Below are 13,282 nucleotides of genomic sequence, written 5' to 3' on the forward strand. Positions count from 1 at the left end.
GCGCCGCTGGAGCCTGTTATTAAGCTGCTCCGAGCCCTGTCATGGACATACAGAGAAAGAATCACAAACATTGAAATGCACGCGCGCGCACACACACACACACACACACACACACACACACACACACACACACACACACACACACACACACACACACACACACACACACACACACACACACACACACACACACACACACACACACACACACACACACACACACGTGTACATACTAGGGCTGCTCTATTATGGGAAAAATCTTACTCACGATTACTTTGGTCAATATTGAAATCACGATTATTCAAATGATTATTTTTGAGTTTGAAAACATGTTCAGCATGTCTCGCCCAAAAAAAACATTGTATCGGAGAAATTTCGCCTTAAAAAATACACAAAATGGTCCAAAGAAAATGTTCCAATCTAAAATAATAGACAGATATGTATCCAGTTGTTCTGCCCTTTAAAACAGTCAGTAATCAAAAAATTGATTAGTCGCCCAGCCCTAGTACATACAGTACATAAATACATACATACATACAAACAGATCATACAAACACATACACACACCCGCTCGCCACACACACACACACACACACACACACACACACACACACACACACACACACACACACATATACCTCCATTCCATAACACAGACACAGCCTCATTCCAAGGTAGACACACAAATCCTTAATCCATGATACACACACACACCCTCCTTCCATGACACACACACACCCCTCAATTTAATAACACACCCAAATCTCTATTCCATAACACATACATCTCAATTTTACCACACATCAATCTCATCTCTCAGATATCTTATTGGTTATCCCTGGACGTGAACAGCAACATCACGGTATTGTCGCGTGCCTCAGAACAATCCCCCAGCTCTGCTTGGTGTGGGGAGGTAGATGTGCCCAGCAGAGCGTCTGTCGGCCGTGTTGATGGATTGACCTGTCAGGGTTTGGAAATGCTCGAGCTTAAGTTCACAGGGAGACACCAGCCTCTTGAGTTTGAGGTACTCCGATTGTCTGTCTGCCTGTTGTCTTTCTGTCTGATACAATCTGATCTCTGAGCTTTTTACACTCGCACATGTACGGAGCATTTCAAGGAACGTTGTCACACTGAACTTCCCTTAACCCCTATGAGTAGGGAGATACAAACCCGTGGTGTTGTAGCGAACGCTAGTATAATGTCATCATCTCTGACCTCTAACCTTGAGTGTAGCTATCTCTGTGTAAGTGTAACCTAGAGCCAGCTTGGGACTACACCTCCCAGAAGGCACTCTGTCACCGTGGCTGTACCAGTGTCGGGCTCTGCACTCTTGTCCTCTTGTCCTCCTTTCCTGTATTATTTTTTGTTCTCTCTCTCTCTCTCTCTCTCTCTCTCTCTCTCTCTCTCTCTCTCTCTCTCTCTCTCTCTCTCTCTCTCTCTCTCTCTCTCTCTCTCTCTCTCTCTCTCTCTCTCTCTCTCTCTCTCTCTCTCTCTCTCTCTCTCTCTCTCTCTCTCTCTCTCTCTCTCTCTCTCTCCCTTTCCTGTCCCTCTCCGACCCCTGCATCTCAGTCTCCAGTGTTGTCTCCCTCATTCTTGTTCTCTGTTGACCTCCTTCTCCATCTCCCTCTCAGCTGTGTGTCTCCCCTCCCTGGTCCCAGAGCAGTAGTAAACAACCTGGGCCGCCTTGTTTGTCCTGTTTGACTGCTCCAACAGCGACATGGCCACAAGTCCTTTCGGTGAAAGCGAAAGCATCTGTTGACTGGCAGGTGATGATGAGGGAGAGTCCGTGGTGATGTTTGCGTGTGATTCGTTTGTGGGTTTTTTTCTTTGTAAAGTTGTGTTGAATAATTAAAACTAATTAACGACTATAAGGCAATGAGCAGGTTGAAGCAGTTTAACTGCATCATTGGTTTCAGAATGAGCGCTCATCTTGATTGACCCACATACTGACGATAACCGCGGATCACAGCTATGCTAACTTCTGTCAACCCTATGGATGATTGGCTTATCATCAGTATTGAATTCACACGTGGGATTTCCCTGATTGTTTGGCTAATAAACAGACTTCCTCCAGCTATAATCAGGTCGTGACTTCCCATGGGGCGTTGCTTCATAGCTTACCCCATAGGTTAAAGTGTGACTGTTATTTAGACACCGTTTAATGCTATACTTGACGTGTTGACACATACGGGGCTAAAGTGACAAAACACAGTATCTAGCTGGGGGCTTCAACTGCCAACAGCAGCACAGTAAAGAGTCAGCATGGAACTGGTTCGATAGGGATCGCCGAGCTGCATCAGGGTTAGGACGTCAGTTAAGACGACGTAGACGGTTGACGATCTGATCAATCGTGGCAATTTTTTTTATTTGTAGCCCTAAGGCAGGGTAACGATGACATAATTTACATTTCACTAAGACACGTGCTATTAGGATAGATGGGATAGGAAGTTGATAGATCAGCCTACCAGTGACAAACCACTGGTATACGGCTGATCTCTCTACCGTACAGATCAGCCTACCAGTTACAGACCACTGATCTCTCTACCCTCCACCTGGTTGCACGGTAGAGTTAGGCCCAATCCCATTTCTACCCCTTACCCCTTACCCTTACCCCTCCCCCTTGTTTTTAAGGGGGAAGGGGAAGGGGTAAGGGGTAGAAATGGGATTGGGCCTTAGGCCACTCCCACACGTTATGTAACTCAAGCGTCAATTTTGATGGATGTAGAGAGAGCTAAATCGATTACGATTGGATGACTTATCAACTTGGACATTCTTTGTTGGAGAATATCATTTTGTAATGAGCTAACAAGGTACATTCTCAATGCGCGGTCTTTCATCTATAAAGGCGCCGTGGAGGAGATGCCAATACCGGAGGAATGCATTGACTTTCCACACGTCTCTGGGGTATTTTTATACTCTACAGGCGAGTCACATTGTCCATGTGAAACAGCACCTACTCCCCCAGGCGCTGGCTGTAATTACCATTGAGCTCGGAGCCATCTCAGCCTGCTCCACGGTTTCTTTAAAGGGCAACACAACACTGAAGGCGAAACCACAGGAACAGCACCACCTACGGTGAATCACAGGTCATTGCAAGGGGCAGCTTCTGATTGGCTCTTTGTGTCAGGTGTCCTTTGTTCCGTTTGTTGGGAGATGGTGAAGATGATGAGGGAATTTATTCCAGACCTCCCCCTTTTATATTGGTCTGCAGAAAAATAGTAATGCTCATCCTGCTTCTAAAATATTTATTTGCCAAATAAAAGAAGTCCAATTATACCTTGATGGCACCTTCATTTAAAAAAACTGTTCATTTTGTACCTCAGGAAACATCCATTATGTGAATATTTTGTCAATTAACGCTCAGCCGTCTTCAACACACGAGCAACTGATTTTCAACCAGTGTACCCTCATTCACTGTTGCAATTCAAGAACCCCTTACCTTCTTTGGAAGCTTATTGTATAGTGTACGGCACTTAAAGGTAGCAGGTAGCATTTTACCCTAGCTATCCTTGTTTTATACAGGGAATGGGTTAAGCTAGCAATTGTTAGTGCTTGTCAGTTGGTTCTATAAACATCCTTACTGTACCGACAGTGATATATTATTGTTTCTCTTTCATTGGGCAAATGTACTTGTAAGTCACTTTGGATAAAATAGTCTGCTAAATGCCTTAAATGTAAATTTAAGTTGTTGTCACTCATTGGTTTGAACCCTCAGATTGCCTCTCCTTGGCTCTACCAGGAATGATCAGACCAACATCCCAATTTAACAGTAAGCTGAGGGAGGGTTTGGATTATAACTATTTGGGCAGTTGGTAGGTGGGTGGGTCTTGGATGGACTTAGTGCCTTCGTGGCAGGTTCTTCTAAAGTCCAAGGCCACGTGGATCTAATCTCAGAAGCTCCAGGCCCCCCCTTACCCGCCATTATTGTGATTACCCACCGACCTCCACGGTGGGTTTGAGTCCCATAGAGAGTTTATTTAAAGTCTCCTCCTCTGGCCTTCAGAGAGAGCCGTTGACTCATTTACCAGCTGAAGCCATCTTCCTCCCTGGTTCACCATCGCAGTGACCCGTGACTGGTCCGGCTATTTTCAGCTCCCCACCACCACTCTGCTATTCCTTCTCTCTCTCTCTCTCTCTCTCTCTCTTTCTCTGTCTCTGTCTCTCTATCTTACTCTCTTTTTCGCTCTCTCTCTCCATCTCTCTGGGTCGCTCTCTCTCTCCATCTCTCTGGGTCGCTCTCTCTCTCTCTCTCTCTCTCTCTCTCTCTCTCTCTCTCTCTCTCTCTCTCTCTCTCTCTCTCTCTCTCTCTCTCTCTCTCTCTCTCTCTCTCTCTCTCTCTCTCTCTCTCTCTCTCTCTCTCTACGGGTGGTGATGTTGCTGACCTTCTTGGCCCCATGGAGCTGCCGTAATGGCCGTCGTATTGAAGAGTTTCCTGCCAACCGACTGCTTTTAAGAGGAACCAGGGGCGGCCGCGGTGAGGGCATTCAATACAGAAGAAAAGCGCAGGAGGGTGTCAGTGTGTGTTGGTGAGGGGGAGTGGGTAAATCAGTGTGCGTGTGTGTGTATTAGTGTTTGTGTGTGTATGTGGGTTTGTGTCAGGAGAGTGTGTGTGTGTGTGTGTGTGTGTGTTTTTATGAGTGTGTTAGGTTTGTGTGTATGTTAGTGGGAGTGGGTTCATCTCTGTGTGTCGGGTGTTAGTTTGTGCGTGTGTTTGTGTGTGTGTGTTTGTGTGTGTTTGTAATCAGTGCATGACCGTTGCACGACCAGCCGCTGCGTGGCGGCGGGTTTACAACGGCCTTCTGAACAGCATGGCGCTGGATTTTAGACGAGTTGGCGTACAGAGACATTACAATGCAGGAGCAATCGTCTGTCTTCTGCCCGTCTGTCTACCCTTCTGTCTGTCCGTCTGTCAGGCTGTCGGTCCCATGTGACTGGAGGCTGTCTGATTGAATATCAGTCTACCCACCAACTATATGCCTTTTCTATTTCCTCTGCCAGTTATGTAGCTGTGGGTCTCTGTATTCACCTTTGTTCCTATTTGTCTTTATTATCTGAATTCCTGTCTGTGTGCGTGCGCGTTCGTGTGTGTGTTTGCCTGCAGGCGCAGGCCTTGGAGAGTAGCATTCGTGTTCAGTAATAAGGTTGGTATTTTTCCGAGATCCAGTCGAGTCTGTAAAGATTTACACAGGGTGATTGACTATTGATCTCTCTCTCTTGCTCTTGTTCTCTCTCTCTCTCTCTCTCTCTCTCTCTCTCTCTCTCTCGGCCTCTCTCTCTCGGCCTCTCTCAGCCTCTTGCTCTGTCTCTCTCTGTGCAGCCATATATCAGGTAGTGTGTATTTGTGTGTGAGTGTGTTCTGGTGTTTCTTTGGTTCGGAGGATGGAAGTGTATCCTCTCCTATTGATTATTCCTGTGTTGTTTCTGCGGTGTTTGAGTGGCAGCATCATCCTCATGTCAAAGCCCCACCCTCCTGAAGGTTCTGAGAGGGCGAGGTGGGGCCTGCTGGGTCCCGTCTGAAGGAGTGTTTAAATCACTGCAGGGGGCCGCCGGGTGGGGAGGTGCTAATGATGGTGGGGTTCATCAATAATTACTTCATAATTACAGCGGCCGACCCCCTACTGCCAACCACCTCTGGAGGTACAGCTACACCTGTCGTACACAACGATGGGGAGACGAACAACAACACTAAGGCATATCGACGCGCACACGCGCACAAACTCATGGGACAAAGACACACACACGCGCAGAAACGCAAGTGACAAAGACGCACAAAAAGGGTTACAAAAATACAAACACATGTAAAACCGCTGCATGCCAAAAAAACACACTGGTACAAGGTATGAAATAGTATTCAAATATTATTCAACCAACGAGTGTCGAGGTGTCCCTGAGCAAGACGCCTCACCCTGACTGCTCCCGACGAGCTGGCTGTCGCCCTGCATGGCTGACATGTACATGAATGGGTGAATGTTGGGCAATATAGTAAAGTGCTTTGAGTGGGCCGCTGGTTAGAAAAATGCGGTATAAATGCAGAACATTTACGTAGAGGAACGCTCCAATCAGTGTTTTAGGTTACATATATATATACGTCTAATTTGTGGTTAGTCCCATGGCACTATGATGCAGTGACTGACAAAAGGGATGATAGGGGCCACACAAGCTGGCCCAGGGAACACTCGAGGACTGGTGGGAGAGCCAGAGCCCTCAGGCCTGGTTAAGTAGCTCATACCTTTCCTCCCCAGCGCCCTCTTTGTTTCTATCTCTGGCGCCACCATAAACTGGACATGCTCCAGCCAACCAGGTATATGGTCGGGGACTTTAACCCCCGTGGCTAGTTCTTATCAACACAGTCCTGCACAACATAAGCAAACACACAGACATACTCACACACACAATGAAACAAAAATATATACACACATATATTATGCACAAAACACATTCGAAGAAATACACAAAGAGACTACTAGCTCCACTGTGAGCGTTCAGAGAGAGGGGGGAGGGATAAGGCGTTCGCTCTCTGCCCAGTGTGCTATGTCTACTTTGCACACACTGAATGTCTTCTTTAGTTTTAGATTAGACTCATACAGATTAGCGTGTGCTAGTCTCTTTATCGTTCTCTGTTGATCTCTACAACTTTTGATCCCTCATCCATTTCTTTTTCTCTCGTCTCCTCGCTCATTAAGACCAGGTAGGTTCTTAAAGAGTTGTGATATGTATTCATACATGGCACTCCTTCTCCCACTCACTCCCCCTCTCAGTCACCCTAAAACATCTGCGATCCTGTCCAGATGCAATCAGGCTCTCAGAATCAATTACCTTAGACAAGATAAAATGGCACATGCTGTCTACACACTCGCACACCTGTGTGTCTGTCTGTGTGTGTGTGTGTGGGGGGGGAGGGGGGAGAGATCCAAAGAGTGCAGTTGCCTGTGGTCAGCCGCAGTTAGCCTCAGTTACGAGGCAAACTGGGTCTATTTTCGGGCTGCGGGTAACCTGCAGGTGTGTCGGTTAAAATAGTAGAAGAAAAAACACAGAGCGATGTGCATCATTTATTCCAGACTGTACAAACACATGGGTCCTGGTTTCTTCAGATGAAGTCGTGGTTTAAAAGCTTACAAATTGTCCTTTAGGTACTAGCCTGATCCTAACGAAATCCACATAAACAACAACACACTTAAAATGTTTCACAAAGAAGGAATTGGCTTTGGAGGTTCGGTTGGTTAAACACAGCTTATCTGAGTCGAGATTCCTCTTGATATTGTGTTTCAACAATGAAGCTTATATATGAAGCAATGAAGCCAATGGAGAATAATTAATTTGAGCTGAATCAGAGGCAACATGTCTAAAACACACCGAATGGCTGGTCAGAGTGATAAGGTATGGTCATGTGAAACGAAGCTGTGTGTGTGTGTGTGTGTGTGTGTGTGTGTGTGTGTGTGTGTGTGTGTGTGTGTGTGTGTGTGTGTGTGTGTGTGTGTGTGTGTGTGTGTGTGTGATAAGGTACGGTTAGGTTAAACAAAAGTCGGTGAGTGGGGTCGGGGGGAGCAGAGAAAATCTGAATAGAGAATGGATTAACGGATGGAATGGAGACCGACACGGAGGAAGCTCTATGGGAGGCTTTCTCCCGGAATAGAACACACACACACACACACACACACACACACACACACACACACACACACACACACACACACACACACACACACACACACACACACACACACACACACAGAACAGAAAGTGTTTTGTAATTTCCGGTAATTGCTTCACTGAGAATTCAGTTTGATAAAAAATCAACCAAAGGGAAGGGGAGTTAGCTGCTCATTGTTAGTGAATTAATGCTAATGTTAGCTTCGACCACCAGCGGCATTGGGCTGGATGAGGCTAATCGTTGCTAGATATTGCTAGCTCTGACTAGCTGTCGGTAACAGTGGCTAGCCCATGCTAGTTTTAATTCACTGCTAGATATAGCAAGCTGATTCTAGCTGTGGCTAGCTGAGGCTAGTTAGCAAGATTAGTTAATGCTATTGGTGGCTCTTAGATGATAACATATAATGCTAGCTGTGGCTAGACGATTCCAGCTATGACTGGAATCGTACTGAATATGCTAGCGAGCTGGGTGGATGGATGGATGGATGGATGGATGCATGGCATGCATGGATACTTTGTTCAACCTAAGTGGTCGTTTGTGGTCCTATGTGTACATAATGTATATGGTGTATGTGTGCTGTGCGAGTTGTATCTAGAACAGTTAGAGGGCATATTCTCTGAAGAGTCGCTATTCAGGTCACAGTCAAAAAGAGAAAGAGAGAAGATGGAGAAAGGTGGAGGGTGGGGTTGAAATGCATTTTGTGCATTTTTCTTTCATCATGTTTTAATATCGGGAGCCAGTTGCGCGGTTGCACGCTCTCACGCACGCACACACACACACACACACACACACACACACACACACACACACACACACACACACACACACACAGACACACATTTCATAGCTTGTGTCCTTGGATAGGATGGGCAGGGGGCAGTAGAGGAATGAGGAGTAATGAAAATGTTACAACTGGGGAGAGAGGATGTCAAAGGAAAGCAAAGATTTTGTGTTGGAAACTTTTTTGGGATGAATTTTTTCATCCATTCAATTTGCAACCGGCATACAGGGAAATGTGTTTATTTTGCTTTAAAATGAAACGACAAAAGCAGCACTGCATATCAAATCATTTCTGAAATGAGCTCAGATGGCTTTCAATTTGCTACATTGGTGTATTGATGTGAGTATTTTGAATTTTATCTTCTTTGAATTCTTGCTATGGTTAGGTTCCTTCTGTAGCTACAGGCATGCATTTTGTATATTACCTGAGCTGTACAGCCAAAGAAAATGGGGGGGAGGGAGGGGGAGAGAAGAGAGGGAACAGGGGGAGGAGGGAGAGAAGAGAGGGAAGAGGGGGAGGACGGAGGGGGAGAGAAGAGAGGGAACAGGGGGAGGAGGGAGAGAAGAGAGGGAACAGGGGGAGGAGGGAGAGAAGAGAGGGAACAGGGGGAGGAGGGAGAGAAGAGAGGGAACGGGGGAGGAAGGAGAGGGAGAGAAGAGAGGGAACGGGGGAGGAGGGAGAGAAGAGAGGGAACAGGGGGAGGAGGGAGAGAAGAGAGGGAACAGGGGGAGGAGGGAGAGAAGAGAGGGAACGGGGGAGGAAGGAGAGGGAGAGAAGAGAGGGAACAGGGGGAGGAGGGAGAGAAGAGAGGGAACAGGGGGAGGAGGGAGAGAAGAGAGGGAACAGGGGGAGGAGGGAGAGAAGAGAGGGAACGGGGGAGGAAGGAGAGGGAGAGAAGAGAGGGAACGGGGGAGGAGGGAGAGAAGAGAGGGAACAGGGGGAGGAGGGAGAGAAGAGAGGGAAGAGGGGGAGGAGGGAGAGAAGAGAGGGAACGGGGGAGGAAGGAGAGGGAGGCAAGAGAGGGAACAGGGGGAGGAGGGAGAGAAGAGAGGGAACGGGGGGAGGAGGGAGAGAAGAGAAGAGAGGGAACGGGGGAGGAAGGAGAGGGAGAGGGAACAGGGGGAGGAGGGAGAGAAGAGAGGGAACAGGGGGAGGAGGGAGAGGGAACAGGGGGAGGAGGGAGAGAAGAGAGGGAAGAGGGGGAGGAGGGAGAGAAGAGAGGGAACAGGGGGAGGAGGGAGAGGGAGAGGGAACAGGGGGAGGAGGGAGAGGGAGAGAAGAGAGGGAACGGGGGAGGAAGGAGAGGGAGAGGGAGAGAAGAGAGGGAACGGGAGAGGAAGGAGAGGGAGAGGGAACAGGGGGAGGAGGGAGAGAAGAGAGGTAACGGGGGAGGAGGGAGAGAAGAGAGGGAACGGGGGAGGAGGGAGAGAAGAGAGGGAACAGGGGGAGGAAGGAGAGGGAGAGAAGAGAGGGAACGGGGGAGGAGGGAGAGAAGAGAGGGAACGGGGGAGGAAGGAGAGAGAGGGAACAGGGGGAGGAGGGAGAGAAGAGAGGGAACAGGGGGAGGAGGGAGAGGGAGAGGGAACAGGGGGAGGAGGGAGAGAAGAGAGGTAACGGGGGAGGCAGAGCAGGATGAGAGACCCAGCCACCAGGGGTTTGGAGCATGGATGGGTGAAATAATGTATTGATTTAGATATCAGACCTTGAAACTCAGGGCTGGTGTTTGTGGCCATCCATTTATCTCGACCACCTGGGCACAGAAACCTGGGAGCGCACGGGTAAACATAAAATGCGTCCACAACAGTGTCAGGGTTCAGAAGGCAAGGTTATCCCTCAACTTACAAAGTTAAATTGAGTAAAATATTTGTATTTATATTATTGACACATTTAAAGCACGTGAATATAATCGTTGTGAATATGTATTCACAACCTGAAATGTACCTACTTACGTGGCTTGTGCAATTATGTATTCTTTTACGTTACATTTAGTTACCTTTACATTTTAATACGACTGTTTGAAGGGTTTTAAAAATGTCTAGCACTGACCCCCTCCTTCTCCAAGTATTCTGTTCTCCATGGTGTCTCTATGGGTTGGGGAAGAAACTGGCTGAATAGAGGCCAATCTCATAGCAGAGACTTCCCCATCTCCCAGCATGAGAACATAATTACGCCGTCTTCTTTCTCTTCAGACTTGTCTGTCACTCTCTCTCCTCCTCTATTATCTTTGATGGCTCCCTCTCATGGCTCACATTAACTCTCTCTCTCTCCCTCGCTCTCTCTCTCTCTGTCCTACCCACACCCGTTCCCTCTACCTCGCTCTTCATTACTGTCCGTGCACTGTCACTCCCCTCTCTGAATCATTCTCCCTGTATTCTCTCTCTCTCTCTCTCTCTCTCTCTCTCTCTCTCTCTCTCTCTCTCTCTCTCTCTCTCTCTCTCTCTCTCTCTCTCTCTCTCTCTCTCTCTCTCTCTCTCTCTCTCTCTCTCTCTCTCCCCCTCCCTCCCTCCCTCCCTCCCTCCCTTTCCTCTCTCTCTTTGCCTCTCATGTTCTTTGCATCTTTGACTAAAATGAGTGAGGTATATTTTAGGTATTAAATCTCAAATCCCAATACAGGTAGGATTCGGGGTTGTTTGAAGCGGGGGCATTCACCTGAAGCATGGGTTAATTGTTGGATCTGACAGTGAATCTACTGTTTAATGATTGCTTGTGGAGAGGTCATCTCATGAATATGTATTTGCTCTTTAATTCAATTTACTTCACAGGTCCAAACAGCAGTCAATAATGGACTTAAAATTCAGTATACCGTGTGTGTGTGTGTGTGTGTGTGTGTGTGTGTGTTTTCAGCCTGACATCACACACACACACACACACACACAACACACACACACATACACACACACACACACACACACACACACACACACACACACACACACACACACACACACACACAGCTGTAGAAAGACACACATGCATCCCCCTTTGTGGGGACGTTGGTGGTGTAACAAGCATCCAACCTCATAGAAACATTTGGCACATGGCTAACCCGACGAATACATGCACAGACATACACCAGCTCACAGGGACATGGTTGGCTCAACTGTGCACACACTGTAGCCCAATCACCACCCAGTGGTCCTTGTGAGAACCACTGGGTTAAAGCTAAACACTAGTACTTACCAAGCGAGGAACACCAACTTGTACGAACCCTCTGTTGTATTATTGATGTATGTAAAACTGTGAGAGATGCAAACTCACAGCGCAGCATACACTCCCATGCCCCCCTCCCCCCACTGCTCTCAGGAATAACAGTGATTCTTTTAGACCCCCCGCCCCCCGTATTAAAACCCTACGCTTGCTCGTGCACTACTCGTGTGCATTGTGTTGTTGTGAACCGCTGACGAACTCGGAGGCCCCATTATTCTGCGGTAATTGAGGGCCAAACCATTTACCAATGTCCTCCTCCTGCTCTTTCCCCAAGAGCAGGAGACTCTGGTTAAGTGTCTCCGCTATGCTTTCGCGGTTGCATCTAAACCCGGCAAAGTGGAGACCACCGCTGAATCGTTTAGAGTCTTCATAAGGATGAACATGGTAGTGTTACTTAGCGTGCGTTTTTATGGCGTACGTTTTTTTTTTTAGTGCAGTTCTGTCAGCTTGCCAGTTATGGAAAGTGTAGCCATTTATGCTAACGTGAAAAGGCCCGAGCATGGTGACCGTGATAGCGATTGTGAGGAGGAGCAAGCGTAGGAGAGGAGGAGCGGGAAATGTAAAATGCGATATAGCGAGAGCAGCGTATTGAAATGCCAGAGGTGTTTGTATGAGCAGGTGCTGGAGAGAGAGAATGCCAGTCAGGTTGGGGACTGGGTGTGAATTGGGAAGAGGACATTGATATGAGTAGAGAGTCAAAACCGCAGCCTTGAACCATGCCCAGAGCTTTTTGCTCCTTTAAGTAGAGTGTGCTCCTCCAGGAGTGGCCTCCTATCTACCTTCTCTCTCCTCTCTTTTCCTGTTCGTCTCCTCCTCCCTCCTTCTCTCTATCTATAGCTACAAAAACAAGGCATCTGTTGCCCCCCATTCCGATGGAGCTCTGAGCCACGTCCCACTGTCCACCATGCTCTCTGATCAGACTTGGCTCGCAGATAAAGGAGCCCTTGTTTCAACACAAAGGCTGTGACGATGGAGGGTTCGCCGGTGCCGGTTTTCAACCGCCTACAGCTAGGGTTGCATGGATGTGTTTTTTCCGAAACGTATTGTGGTAGCAGAACAGGAAATGAAACTGATTGGATGTGGCCCATTTGTTCCATCGCAGTCTAGGTGGGTAAACCCTCATAAACGTCTGCTGTCTGCATTGGTCACATGCTACTCTAATGCGCCAACTCTGTATGAGAGCACTTAGCACGAGGGCTTCTCACCACGTAGGTAAAAGATAGCTGAAGCACTCTGGTGTTTGGGAAGAGAGACCCTTGTGTTGGTGCTCGCGGTGATTCACAGTTCAGTCGGGCCACAGTCATCCGTAATGATGCAGCCTGCACTGATTTGAAAAGACGAAAGTGCTTTGCTGCTTTGATAACATTCGTAGCAGGAATGAGGGTCTGAATGAGCACAACATGTTTATCCTGACATATCAAGTATGAATATGGTATACATATGAACAGATGTTTGAGTGAGGCCAGGAGAAATGGCTTGTGCATACCCGTACTTTAAATTAGCTTGATTTGAATTTGGGAGTTAAACAATGCTTTTGTATCCAGATTCTGGATCCCCCAACCAGCTGCGAATGCGAAAATGTGGATATTATTGTACAATATTTTGTATGGACAGGAACTTGGCCCATATGTTGTAATGTTCAC

General features: G+C 47.5%; 1 protein-coding gene across 2 annotated transcripts in view; it reads left to right on the plus strand.

The window, feature by feature from the left end:
* LOC115531985 (copine-8) overlaps window positions 1-13,282 on the plus strand; it is a 61,928-nt gene that overhangs the window by 2,053 nt on the left and 46,593 nt on the right. The gene's annotated exons all lie outside the window — the stretch shown is intronic.

Source organism: Gadus morhua, chromosome 19 (assembly GCF_902167405.1).
Source record: "Gadus morhua chromosome 19, gadMor3.0, whole genome shotgun sequence".
Lineage (NCBI taxonomy): Eukaryota > Metazoa > Chordata > Actinopteri > Gadiformes > Gadidae > Gadus > Gadus morhua.